Genomic DNA, 15,241 nt, shown 5'->3' with positions numbered 1-15,241 from the left:
AGGGTGAGCAAATGATGACAGAATTTTAATTTTTAAATTCACAATGCCACTGTATATATTTTTCTAAAATTAGCCATGAAGTATTCCCTGAAAATACATGTTTAATGCATATTTAAAATAAATTAAAACTCATTATATTATTTTAGTATTTTTAATTACTATTTTTAAATAATTGTAAAAGATTAGTGTTTGGAAGAAGTTTTAGTTCAGACTGTATGCATATTATTTTTGGGGGCAAGTGCTGTAGAAGCATTGCAGTATATAGAGAGTGTTCTGTTATAATGGAGATTATTAAAATTCCTGCTGAGTGTCAATATGCAATGCGGTGTGAGTCTCTTGGCCCCTCTCCTCTCTATTGTTGCTTTATTGCACAGGCAGTACTGAGGGTTGTGCTCATTTGTATTTAATACCTTTTTCTTGGCAATGGGCGTCCACAAACACTGGCAAAATAAAGCTATAATGGTGCACAATAACCACAGACAACATGATTAATTTCACTGCTGGTAGAGTAAGCATTCTCTGCAACATTTTAAATGCTCAACAACAACGTTCAGTTCATCGAGTCCTTGGCTATGTTTCTACTATGCACGTTTTTTATTATTGCAACAGTGTGAGCTATTTGCTCAGAATCCATAAATCTACTCGTATTAGCCTCATGTTCTGTATATATTACGTTCTCTTGGCCACATCCTCTTCTGTGCCGTTTGACTTGGACACATTGACCAGTTTTCCCATGTATACCTTGCAGTTCAGGAGATGGATGCACATACGGACAGCTCTCCCACCTGGATCATCGAGAAAGCCCAACACAATTAAGCCCAAAAATATCTCTCACAGATTCCACTCTGCAGGAAGTACAGACAAGTTATCAAGTGCCCAGTATGCAACTGTCTGGACAGCCAGGATCATCTAGCATTGCCTTCCCTGATATGTCAGCATGCCGTCTCTGATGTGTCAACCTGACCTTACATATACACTTTTATTTTAAAAATAAATGTAATCTTCTCTTGTCCTTTTCTGCTAAAGATCAGATTGAAGAAAGTGACTAACCTTGATCTTATCCAGTGAAGCAATATTACAGTGGCTGCATTATGAAAATGTATTCTGAAATATTAAGTGGTTAGCTCATAATGTCGATTGCTTGGGTCCCCAGGGCTGCGTCCCAAAAGAACACTGAGGACGATGCTGTGGTCCGCAGAGGAGCCAGGCGGGGTGGGAGTTGCTCAGTACTTCCAACAGCACAAAGTACACTTCCCTATCATACTAACACTTATGTTCTGTTGGAGGATTTAGAACAAGGGTGTTGAATATTTGAAGATGTAATTATGTTAATTAAGTTAATTTATTATATTGAAATGAATATTTGTACTGTTCTATTTTTATATACACCGGCACAGGTACAATCTTTAATTTGTTGCAAGTAGCTCACAACTTACAGCTTTAACATAGCTAATTTAATTATATGTGAAGATAAGTAATACATTAGTTAATTTATGTTTCCACTAAATTATTATGAAATTGCCTGTGATGCATTAATATTAATTAAATGTATTTGATTTAAATAAGTTTTACAATTCCTCTTCCTTTTTTATGCCTAAATTTGTTCATGTTTGGCTTCAGGTGGATTATTGTGAGTTAGTTAGTTAGTTCATTATTAAGCCAATTATAAATCCAAGAGCAGTAATTAGTTTATTATATATATTTTTTTCTTCATTGTTCAGTTTTCCATAATATCTTGAAAAGAAAACCTTATTAAGTAGTTTGGCATAATCTCTTATTATTATTATTATTATAAAAACTTGAAGCAACACACAGAAACATGCAGGGAAAATGATCATAGAGAGGACCCCTGTGGATCCTTATGACAATGTGTCAAGGTCAATAAGTCTTTCAGAGAATCAAATAATTTGACCTTTTCTATGACAAGTTGAGGTTATTTCAGGCAGTAAAATGTCACGTGGTGCAACTAAAAATCTAATGATGTGAATTAAATGTAACACTTTAGTATAAGGACCAATTCTCACTAGTTGCTTATTAGCATGCCTATTATTAACATATTGGCTTGTATATGTATATATATGAGATTTGGACCTTAAAATAAAGTGTGACTGAATTCATTCATTTTAAATGAAATTAAATGATTTATATAATTTACACCTCATGATATTTTATAGTCATCATATTGAAACTTTTCTTGCAAAACTTTCAAAACCATATGAAACCAACATGAATACAAAGAATTCTATCTAAGAAGCTTTTTTGAAAGATGTTTTTCTATAATTTATCATGGACACTCACCTTGTACTGCATATGTAATCTAAAGTGAATGCGATTAGTGAATTCCATATATGTTTACCCCAATATTAGTTATTAGTTATTAGTCCAACACAGCTGTGACCTTCTAGGAGTTTGACATCCTTGTTCTCGAATGTGCCACAGCTCATCTGAGTTGTCTGTACTAACAATCTATGGCATGTTTTATGTATTTTGAAAACTGGTTGCAAATGTCAGTTAAGCACAGAATGTTTCAGAAAGTTAATAGATGCATGTGTAAGTAAACACATTTTGCTCTGTTTGTTATATAAGTGCTCTTTTGTCCTTGAGAGCATTTTTTAAATCTTTCATCAAAGAATTGGATGGATTTTCTCTTTTATCCTGAAAGCCTCACAATTAGTTCTGTTTAGAATAATTTAAATGGCTTATTTTACTGTCTTGGGTTACGGAATCTAACAAAAAGGTTTTACCAGGTTTCTGTGGTTTCTGTTTTAATGGTGAAAGTACTCTTAGAGTTGATCCTATTTATAGCAGGAGGAGCAAATTGGCCGAAATTTCCCACACAAACCCAAGTGCTGTGGCACCCATCCATTTAGCTTTTATTTCTGTCAATAATGTTTTACTTGGACCGAACAATACAATAAACCATATTTGTCAGATCTGTGTGCTGTAAAGTGATACTTTATGGTATGGAATAATTTAGCCAGCAGTTGGACTTTAATCTCCATTGTATCTGTGCACTGCCATGGGATTTCGGTTTTATTTTATGAGGTTGGATTCTGACCAGAGAGTGGTGGTTACAGGCCAAGCAGGATTCAAATGCTGCGTTTTGGCCACTGACCCAACTTTTTACTGTATTGCATCCAATTATTTAGATAGTTGGTAGAACTTTGTATGACTTGGGCAGGCAATTCACAGTTGAGAATGAAACCAACCATCATTAAAAAAATACATAAAAAAAATTGTGGATAGCCATTCTACATTACATTATAATTAAGAGCTATCAATTCATTTATTAGACTTAAATAACTTATAATTTAAGTGAACTTAAAACAATCTTCACATAAACCCATTATAATAGAAATTAAATAAAGTTATCAAACACTAAATTCTCAAATAAATACAGATGAATCCTTAAAACTATAAAAGTTATTGATTTCCTCTTTTTCTTTTGTTCTTGATGAACAGACATCACAGCAGCTGGTTATTAGGTTGTTTTGGCTTCTATTTCTTTAAGAGCTGCCGCTACCGAACATGACGCGGATTTGACACGCATCGTATTTTCATATTAAGGCCAACCCATTTCAGTCTCTTCTAATGTGCTGACGAGTTGAATCGAGTGTGTTAGATAAGGGAGACAGTGCTAGGATGTTCCAGGACAGTTTTGAAAACCATTTCAGAGACATATTTTTAATGTAACTCATACAGTATATAACATATTACATGCATGCACAGTTTTATGGCAGCTTTAATCGCCTTTTTGGTAACTTCATGACTTAACTGATCACGACATTGCATGTTCGTAGTTTCTTTCGCAATTTGATATGAAATAATACAGGCTATGTTCGCGCCGGCACTTTAAATGAAGTGTGAAAAAGGCTAATTATGTTCCTCAATAGAATAGAATAGCTTTTTTTTCTTTTGTATATTTCTACTCTGATTTTTGTGGTGACTTCTTTTCCACTTCTCCTAAGGCAAACATCTCGAACTTTGACCTGGTAATGGAGTCTGATCTGGGCACCTTCAGTCTCTGGGACTGCAGTTCACTGGCAGTGATAAAGCTTGGGCAATCATGAAGGAGGTGATGAAACTGTTGGCTCCCATCAATGTCACATTGCTTAAAGAACATGGAGAGGGAACAGACATTAACATGTGGCTGAAGGCTGGGGTTCCAGGTCAGTTTCATCTAGCAGAATTCATTTCGGGATCTTGAAAATTTGAAAATGACTATTGACTGTCATGTCATTCCAAACCTTCTTTCTACTGTGAACACAGAAAATGATAGTTTGAAAATTGTATACTTTTTATATTTGCTTTTATCATCTTTTATCATTTTTTAAGCTAAGATGCCACTCACTAAGCAAACATGGTTATACACCTGTAATGTGTTTAATTTATACTCTTTTTTTTTTTTTTCCTTCCCTCATACAAACTGCAATGGACTTCAGCAGTCTAATGACTAAAAGAACTGCATTAATTGTTTGAGTTCAGCCAATGATCTGTGAAATTGGCTCTGAAAAGCTTGGGAAACTTGGCAGAAGTGAAAAGCGCTCACATAACCCCCAGGAGCAGATTCGGACAGGTGCAATGTAGTGTATCATTTAATATTTTCACACTCAGAAAACTGGCAGAGTTTGCTTTTTATGACTATTGATCGTTTCTATTGCTATTAAAAATGACAAACCGTGACCAGTATCTTCAATTTTTCCAAAGAAAAATTGTAGCACCAGAGTGTCTTCTCTGCAGTTTTCTGATTTAACAGTTACAGTGGGATTCAGAAGTCCTGAAGATACTTCCACTTTGCATTTTTCAAATTTAATGAGTTTTTCCTTTATTTTCTTTCATTTGTCCTTAGCATAAAAAAGTAAAAAGTTGTACAGTAAAAAATGAACATGATTTAACAATTCACGTCATCCAGCATGCTCCAAAGAGCTTCGTTTTCTGGCAAGAATATCTAACCTTTTGTACCTTGCCTGCTCTGTGTCACAGATTTGCTTACATTTGATTTAGTGACCTAGAAATATACATATTTGGTGCTCATTTTCTGTCATAACTTTTCTTTGTTCTTGCTTCACAATGTGATTTCAGACTCTGAGACCCCACTGTATAAGCAGTCATTAGCTCTTGTGAAAAGTCACGCATGGCAGCTATACTGCCTTCTCCCATCATCATATTAAATTACTTGAGCATTAGAATGGATAAATCTCATTAATGTCTGTAGTCACCAGTCTGATTGCTTTAACCACCAATGAACTGCGGCACACAAGAGGATCGGTTGTTCCCTCGCTGCACTGCACACAGTGTTATCAGATGAATTGACTATGACATCACTGCAGGAAAAATGAACGCAGCAGGAGGCATGTAGAAATGTATGGCGAAATTCCGCTGAAGTTTAAAGCCAACATGGTAAACAAATGAATCACCCTCACAGCTGTCTAAACAGCCACAGCAACACAGAGCAACTTGAGCTGGTTTCTGTTTTCCAACAACAGAAGATTTTGTGCTGCATTTGATGTGTAATCACAAGTTGCTCTGCAGTTTTTCCCCTTGACAAAGCTGCAAATTCAAACATGAAATCTTGGCATTGCTTTTCAACAGCTTCTCTCAAGTTAAATGTAAGTTAAGATGGTTTCTGTTACAGTCATGGCAGCTTACCAACTCAAAAGCAGAGCTTGATATGGTTTGTATTGTAGAATGTACCGCAGATGTGATGTAGTATTATGGGTATTTATCTGGTAGAGTGTTAACGGTGCAGTCAGTAATAATAAAAAAAAATCAAAAGCAGAATAAGAGTTTGATAAATTATTGTCTCTTTTTGGATACTGCAAGTTTCTTAAGCTCAGCAAAGCTGCATTTATGTGATCAAAAATTATCATTACAATTAATATAATTGCATAATAATATAAAATAACTGTTTTCTGTTTTAATATGTTTCAAATTCTATTTATTCCTGTGATTGCAATGGTGAAATGTCAGCATCATTAATCCAGTCTTCGGTGTTACATGATGCTTCAGAAATCATTCTAATATGCTGATTTGGTGCTCAAGACACGTTTTATTACTATCTACTGTATGCTGAAAACAATTGTGCTGCTTAATATTTTTGCAGAAACCATAATATATATCTTTTGATGAATAGGTGAATAGATGAATAGGTGAAAAGAAAAGAACTGCATTTACTTGAAATATAATTTATTTTGTAACAAGATAAGAGTCAATTTATTTCAATCAGTTTAATGCATCCTTGTTGAAAAAAGTTTTAATTTAATTTTAAAAAGTCTTACTGACCCCAAACTTGAACAGTAGGGTAGATAGATGTTTAGACAGACAGACAGACAGATAAATAATTTCAACAGATTTTTTTTTTCATTTTCTCATTTTAACAGTAGCATTTAGTGTAAATAAAAAAAGTTTAAATATAAAACCAAATAGATGTTTTAAAAACCGTACTGATAGTTGCGTTTATATTGGAGGTTTGTTGGAACATAGCCTCAACCCTGTGCATTTTTTTTTCAGTTCACTGCACCATACACCTCACACTATTGATTCTACGGCAGAGAATAAGCAATGCCTCACCAAGCACCCTTCTAAGGTCAAACAAAACTCTGTCCCTGAATTTCCAGGGGAATAAAGAATCTTGTGGCTGGTGCCTGTTCACATATGGGATCAGTACAGAAATAGATGGCAGGCAAAGAGGCTTTAACTGCAACCACATGCATTCTGGATTCTATTGCTCCTCCAAACAAAGAGAATGAGGCCTGCAGTGGGATATAGAAAACATTTTTGGGAATGTTTATGTCACACTGATCTTAAAATGATTTTGCATGAGTGATGCTGTGTTAATGAGTCACTGCCGTGGTCAGCTTGTCATCAGCGTCATTTGGATCAAGGCCTAGGAATATGAAAACCCATTCAGAGTTTAAAACTAAACAAAAATAATAGCTTGCAGTCGTTTTGTAATGGTTCCAAAATTAATGGTAAATTACACACCATGTCATTCAAAACTCATACGACTTCCTTTTTCAGTGAAATGCAAGAAGCAAAATTCTGAAGAGATTTTTTTTTTCATGCTGTTACTATGAAAGTGGCCTGGAGCTTTCAAGTTTCAAATACGACACAAAAGCACCATAAATTAATAAAATTGGTTGATGTCACTCGTGTTATATTCCCAGTGTTCTAGAGCTATACGATAGCTTTGCGTGAGAAACTGAATGAAATTGATAATATTCCCCTCCAATCAGATACTATGACCATTAAATTTGTTAACTGTGAACCAGATGCATATAATAAGTGAATAAATCATTCAGATCTGATTCAAAATAAATATTTGATCAGATATTTGACAGACTGTATTTTCCAGAAAATAAGCTGCATTTTATTATAAGTCACACCGGTTCAAAATTGCATTTTTGAGAGAAGAAAAAGGAAAAACCAAATAAGTCATATCAGTCACACTATATCATCATATTCAGATTAATGAAAAATACCAGTTTTAAAAAAAAAGTTTACATATGTTTACTGTCAGAGAGTCACCACAATCACCGTAGTCTCCACCAACGACACTCACCAGATCCCAATCACCTGATTTCTGATCAACGTAACCTGTCAGCACTAATCAGCAGCACTATATCCCTGCACTCCTCCCTCACTGTCTGGTCTCAAGCATTCCTTGTTGACTAACCTGACCCACTTACCTTTTGTCTACTTACCAGTTGCTCCAGTGTTCTATCCCTGTTCTCCACCGATCCAGTTCTCCACCGTCTCCACGCTCCACTGTTACCTCTGGATCCCCTGAAAAAGGACATTCACCCTCAGATAAGCCCCTAGAGACATTCCCATTCCCCGCTTGCTTACCTGGACATTCTGCTCATCTCATTCCCCTCTGCTACTACTCAATAAACCTGTTGATTGTATTGCACTTACCTCTGTGTCCTGTGTCTATCTGCTGACAGAAGACCAGACCAGAACCGACGACTGGAGTTTCTGAACCCGGCCGCTGCGGATCCCCCTTGAAGAGCTGGTCAGCGCTCTTCGAACAGCTCTCTCTCCAGTCACACACCCTCAGTCTGCCTCTGTCAGTCCCATGGCCATCCCTGCAAACTATTCGGGTGAGGCAGTTGAATGTAGCTTTTTTTTTTTTTTCTTTTACTCCAAGTTTCACTCTACATAGAGATGCAATCCCATAAATTTTCCAGCGAACGGGCTAAAGTTGCCTACCTGATCTCCCTGCTAAACGGATGGGCATTGCTCTGGGCACGAACCATCTGGAACTCACAGTCCACTATAATTAACTCTTTCGATGCTTTCTCTTCCCACTTGAAGGAGGTTTTCGGCGTATCCACCGGCTCGCTCTCCATTGCCAACCAACTCATCCGCCTCCGTCAGGGAGATTCGTGTGGCCTCGTGTGGATGGAACGAGGCAGCGCTACTCACTGCTTACCGTCAGGGCTTGGATCCACAGATCAGAGCCCAGATGGCGATCTATGATGACACTGTCGGTCTGGAGAGCTTTATGCAGAAGGCCGTTAAGATCTCCCAACGTCTCACGGCTTGTCAGCCGTACATAACCGCTCATTCTCTGTCCTTACCAGCTGCCTGTCCTCCGGTACCAGAACCTATGCAAATGGATACTAATCGCCTCTCACGCACTGAGCACGCTCGACGTCTCGCCACGGGGCTGTGCCTCTACTGCAGAGTTCTGCGGGCACTTCATTCGGGTGTGCCCCTCTCGCCCCCATGCCCAGAGGTGAGTACCCTCCAATTGGAGCCTGCTATCTCTACCCTACCACTGCTAACGGTACAACTGCTCACCCCACGTCATTTCATTTCAGTACCCGCCCTCGTGGACTCGGGATCCTCAGGCAATTTCAGCAGACAGGCAGCCACGAAGTGGGAGCAGTGCTGTCTCAATACCACGGAGAGCCTCCCCGACTCCACCCTTGCGCTTACTTCTCTAGGAAGATTTCCCCAGTGGAGCTGAACTACGATATTGGAAATCGGGAGCTGCTCGCCATTAAACTGGTGCTGAAGGAATGGAGACAATGCCTGGAGGGAGCTCAACACCCCTTTACGGTCATCACTGACCACAAAGACCTGGAATATCGCCGAAGTGCTAAGAGGTTAAACCCCCGGCAGGCTCGCTGGGCCCTCTTCTTCATCCGGTTCCAGTTTTCCATCACGTATCGACCCGGAGATAAGAATGTCAAGGCAGATTCCCTCTCACGTATCCATGCCCCCGACAAACCCTCCACACCTAAACCCATACTCCTTCCAACCGTCCTTATGAGCCCCATCCGGTGGGCCCTGGATGAACAGATCCGCATCGCCTCCATCACTGAACCCGCTCCACTGGGAGGCCCAGAGGGCAAAACCTATGTGCCCACCTCCTTGATGACTTCCCTTCTGGGCTCCCTGCATGCTTCCCCAGGCTCTGGACACCCAGGCAGCCAGCGTACTCTCTCGCTCCTCCAAACTCTGTACTGGTGGCCCAGTATGGCCCGGGATGTCTCCCAGTACGTTTGTGGATGCTCAGTCTGCGCCATTTCCAAGACTCCACATCACTTACCCACCGGAAAATTAGTCCCATTCCACATCGCCCCTGGTCCCACGTTGGAGTTGACTTCATCACAGATCTCCCCAAGTCAGAAGGTTATACTTGCATACTCATTGCAGTTGACAGATTCTTCAAAGCCTGCAAGTTAATTCCCCTCCGGAGTTTACCCACAGCCCTCGAAACAGCAGAGGCCCTCTTCCATAATCTCTTCCACACCTTCGGCATCCCGGAAGATGTCTCCGACTGTGGGCCACAGTTTGTCTCCCGTGTTTGGAAGGCATTCTTCAAACTCCTCGATGTCACCGTCAGTCTCTCCTCAGGGTATCACCCCCAGACTAACGGCCAGACTGAGCAGAAGATTCAGGAGATTGGGAGATATCTCCGGGCCTACTGTCATGACAACCAGCACAGATGGAACCGCTTCCTCCCGTGGGCTGAGTATGCACAAAATTCCCTCAAGCAAGCCTGACCCCTTTCCAGTGCATACTCTGCTACCAACCCCCTCTGTTTCCCTGGACGTTGAACACTGGTTCCAAGCGATCGAGAGAGCTCATGTTCAACTCCAGCAGGTAGTGCAGAGACACAAGACCTATGCAGATGCCCGTCGGTCTGCTACCCCCATCTATCATCCTGGAGATGAGGTCTGGCTCTCCACCCGGGATCTGCGTCTCCACCTGCCCTGCCGGAAGCTGAGTCCCTGCTATATCGGTCCCTTTTCCATCGAGAGGCAGAAAAATGAGATCACCTTCCGTCTCCAACTCCCTGCACGGTATTGTATCCATCCAGTATTCCATGTCTCACTCCTCAAGCCTGTCTCTCCCTCTGTCACAGAACCTGACGAGCCTGCAGTACCTCCTGCTCCCGAGATCATCAAGGAGCCCCTAGTCTACAGGGTACAGGACATCTTGGACTCTCTGCGACGGGGTGGTTGCCTGGAATATCTTATTGACTGGGAGGAATACGGGCCGGAGGAAAGATCCTGGGTGGCCCGGGACGATGTGCTGGATCCCTCTCTCCCGGCCGTGTTTCACCAGTACCACCCTGACCGTCCCACACCCAGAGGCCATGGCCGACCCCGTCGCCGTAATAGGGCGTCAGGAGCCGCTCCTTGTGGAGTGGGTATTGTCAGAGAGTCACCGCAGTCTCCACCAACGACAGATGCCAATTCCCTGATTTCTGATCACCGCCAACTGTCAGCACTAATCTGCAGCACTATATCCCTGCACTCCTCCCGTTCACTCACTGTCTGTTCTCAAACATTCATTGTTGACTACCTGACCCACTTACCTTTTGTCTACTTACCAGTTGCTCCAGTGTTCCTATCCCTGTTCTCCACCATCTCCACGCTCCACTGTTACCTCCGGATCCCCTGGAAAAGGAAAAAGCACACTCCGATAAGCCCTAGAGACATTCCCATTCCCCGCCTGCTTACCTGGACATTCTGCTCATCTAATTCCCCTCTGCTACTACTCAATAAACCTGTTGATTTTATTGCACTTACCTCTGTGTCCTGTGTCTATCTGCTGACATTTACATACGTTATAAAAAAAAAGTATAAAACAAATAAAATATTGTGGCATTTATATTAAATGGCAAGTCCAAAGAAATTTATTTAAAGGCAAATGAAACTATCGATGTATGGAAAATGCACTGTACAAATCCAAATGTTATTTTTATTATATAAGTCAATTTAATATTTAAATTGCAGCACAGTTCAGATGATAAAAATGGCACTTTTGTACCGGAAAATATGGTAACTACATATAGTAGCTTGGAATTTATGATTTTCAGAAAACCATGTCTGTTTGTTATGCAAGCCCATTTTCACCAGAAAGAAAAAATTTAAATGGTAATTGCGACATTTTATCTCACGATTCTGATTTTTATATCTTTATATCTGAGTTTATATCTCGTAGTACAGTCAGAACTGTGAGATATAGTCACAATTACATTTTTTATTTACTTTTTTAATTCTGTGGCAGAAAAAAAAAAATTGAGTTGTGAACTCAGACTTCAAAGAATTGTGAGAAAGTCACAATTACCTTTTTTATTTTTTTATTCCACAAACAAGCTTCCATAATTTGTTTCTTATAAAACGCTATCATATGGCTTCAGAACATTTGAGGTAATAATTTTTATATAACTGCATTGAAAAGAATGTGTGTTTGGAACGTGGGTGAGTAAATGACGATGGAATTTTCATTTTTGGGTGAACTATTTTAAAGAGCAGACGTAAGCCAGACTATTTAATATTCTAAGGCAGAAGGACAATTTTCACACATATGAAACACAGAATCACACCATTTCAGTTCTGTTCATTATGTATCTTTTTTCTTAGGCGCCAGCCTGCACACTGCAGACCAGAGGTACTTCTGGTTCCACCACAGCGACGGTGACACAATGAGCGGCCAAAACCCAGAGAAGATGAACTTGTGTTCTGCTGTTTGGGCCGTGGTGGCCTATGTGGTCGCTGACCTGGAGGAAATGCTCCCCAGATAGCGACTCACTCACAAACGACTGAACAAACGCCTGTCCATCAGCTTATAGCAGTCGGTCGATCACACCATTACCTTGAGAATTCTCTATCAGCCGGAGACATTTTTTGTGATTTGACTTCATCATAACCTCAGGTACACTCCTGATCACTCCACTGTCATGTAATATATACTGCTACTTTGATACTTGTGTTATTTCTTATTTCATTTTCTTTTTTAGTTTTATAATGTGAAATTGTAATTTCTATTCATAATTTATTAATTGATTAGTTAATTCTGTAAAAATAAGTGAGTCATATTCCATAATAAAATTACATTAAAACAAACAAACAAACAAACAAAAAAAATCTATGAATAAAGATCCAGCATCTGTGACTAAAATTAGCTTGGGAAGTCTTGGCTTCACAATTTCATGTAAACAGTGACAAACAGTGTGATGCTATTATGATGTCATTTTCCACAAACTGAATATGTCTTAGTCATCAGAACATCTGATTTCCTTTGGAAACTAAGCCTAGTTCTCCTTTCCTAAAACAAATAAACAAAAAGTAATGGATATGCTACTTTTTAGTCATTCTTCCTCTTTTTTCACAGACATTGTTATTAAAGGGTTAGATGACAATCATCCACCCGAGAGATTTCTTTGCTTCCATTGAAAATCCACTCCACCGAACATTAACACTTCAAAAAGTTCATTAACACATTGTTAAATGAAATGAAATCCAAATGAATTAGCAGTTTAAAGCAGTTTAGTCCAAGTCTACTGAAGAGACACAATAGCTTTATATGATGAACAGATTTAATTCAGGCTTTTATTCATATATAAACATTGATCAGCACACATAGAGTACATCAAATCTCTCAAGTTTCTTTACAGAAACCTTTTTGTGTGTTTCGAAGGTGAACAAAAGTTTAATTGGTTTGGAATGACATGAGGTTGAGAATTACATTTACAACATCCTACTTCTTGAGCTACAAGCTAAAATTATTTTCATGTTGGCTTGTTTTTCATCACTTAAACTGACCAGCACTTAAACTGACCAAACCAAATTTAATAGTGATTAACTGGTTTCAAAAACATGTCTCAAACCTTTCTTTGTGGGTTGGTTCTCAGAATTAGCATAACACTTTGGTTGTCTCTTAAGCTGAAATTTAAACATAAAAAAAATAATCACAGACTTCAGATAAATAAAACTTACATAATGCACAAATATCATCTAGATGGATTTGTTCTTTCTTCCTGTATTTTTATTGAAAGGGTAACTGTGTGTTACTGTATTTTTATCAAGTGAAGGAAATGCTGTGGTAAGCTTGTGTCCTCATTATGTTGTATGTGTATACATGTGTGCGCTCTTGTGAGCTGCACTTAATGTCTGGTTTTCAATTACATTAAACAAGTAAGTTCTTGTTTCTATGACAACTTGGATTAAGAGGACATATGAACATTATGCAAGAAAATTGGCCCCAATCTTTGGTTTTCCCACAGGTTTCGCCATGACTAAATCTGAATCATACAAGCATCTTGAATGCACGTGTTTCACAAAGAGAAATGCCACAGACTTGGGAGGTTACTATATGTGCCAGTTTCCTGACAGCCTGCCATCATTGATGGAACAATGAATTCTGAATTATACCAGCAAATTCTAAAGGAAAACGTCAGGACATCTGTTTAAGAACAGAGTCCCAAGAGAACGTGGTTCATGCAACAAGACAACAACCACAAGTCATTCTACCAAAAAATGGTTAAAGATGAACAAAGTTAATGTTTTGGACATTAAGTCCAGACCTTAATCCAATTAATATGCTGTGGAAGGACCTAAGCAAGCAGTTCATATAGGAGGAAACCCACCAACATCACAGTGTTTACGTGGTTCTACACTAAGGAATGGGCTAAAACTCCTACATGCTATTGTGCAGGACTGATCAGCATTTACAAGAAACTTTACCTTCAGTTACTGCAGCAAAAGGGGGTCACACCAGATACTGAAAGCAAAGATTCACATACTTTTGCAACGCGCAGATATGTAACACTGGATCATTTTTCTCAATAAATAAATGACAAAGAAAATATTTTTCTCTCACTTGTTTGATTTGGTTCTCTTTGACTACTTTCCGGACTTATATGAAAAATATTATGATGTTTTGGGTCATATTTATGCAGAAATATAGAAAATTCCAAAGGTTTACAAACTTTCAAGCAGCACTGTATCTTCATATAGGTTATAAAATTGAAAGTCTTATGGGTTTGGAAAGACAAATGATGACATAATTTGTATTTGTGTGTTCTTCTTTTAACTTGTACTGAACCTGGAACATTACTTAAACCTTTCTTCTGGAGAATGTTAGTTGTCTCGTGTAATCCGGATTGGGTTGGAGCTGTTGCGTTTGAGTTACACAGTGCAGACCATGGAGTGTGGTGGTAAAAGTCGCAGAATCGCACCTTTGCGGCTATTTTCCAGCTCATGTGTAGGAGAGAATTGCTTTGAGTAGAAAACAGCTGGAAGCTTTTAGCCACATTTGTGTATGTTATTGCAAATGATGTCAGGATTTGTGAGGGCACCACTCGGCCTATGAAAACAAAACTTTGAGCTCATTCTAGACACAGGAGGTGCAATCCGTTAACTTTCCCAGAGATCGTGTATACAGAAGTGTGTGTAAGTGAGGTTTGGAGTTGTTTGGAATGCTAGACTTGGCTTTGGTCTTAAAAGCATGCCTGGGATGGATGCATATGGAAGCGGTCAGTAATTTAATTACAGGTCGTGGAAGCACAGATCGCAGAAAGTAAAAGCACTCATTGTGACGTGGTTACCGTTGATAATACTAAACCCATTTTATATGCTTTAAACGTTTCTTCTGCTTACTAACAGACTTCCAAATAGGGCCATTGAGTTTAATGAGGTTACGCTGAGATTGGTGGTGTAATGAGTTGGAAAATCATGTGAATGGTAAAGGCCGCTATTTCCTCCATTTACCTACACTGAAGACAGCCCACCAGTAAACACAACACAAACCAATTTAATGTTCCACAGAGTCACCTTCTTTACATAGGGTTATGGAGCGTGATGCCCATCCATCATGCTTTATTTATAGAATCAACTCGTCCCTTTCCACCAAGCTGCACGTTAGGACGTCTTTATTTAAGCACACAAAATATGTATGTCAGAGTTATAGAGGAGACCTAAAATAAAATCAAGGTGGT

At 39.1% G+C, this 15,241-nt stretch overlaps 1 pseudogene across 1 annotated transcript in view; it reads left to right on the top strand.

Moving 5' to 3' along the window:
- LOC306877618 (carboxypeptidase Q-like) overlaps positions 1–12,046 on the top strand; it is a 43,591-nt pseudogene extending 31,545 nt beyond the window's left edge. The window contains exons 5-7 of the transcript XR_013785859.1: positions 1,154–1,245; positions 3,969–4,169; positions 11,886–12,046. The product of XR_013785859.1 is annotated as a carboxypeptidase Q-like (transcript). The remainder of the gene's footprint in view (positions 1–1,153; positions 1,246–3,968; positions 4,170–11,885) is intronic.
- The last annotated feature ends 3,195 nt before the right edge of the window (positions 12,047–15,241 follow it).

This window comes from Barbus barbus, assembly GCF_936440315.1.
Source record: "Barbus barbus genome assembly, chromosome: 12".
NCBI lineage: Eukaryota > Metazoa > Chordata > Actinopteri > Cypriniformes > Cyprinidae > Barbus > Barbus barbus.
The sequence above is the reverse complement of the archived record's forward strand: the minus strand, read 5'-3'. Positions and strand labels throughout refer to the sequence as shown.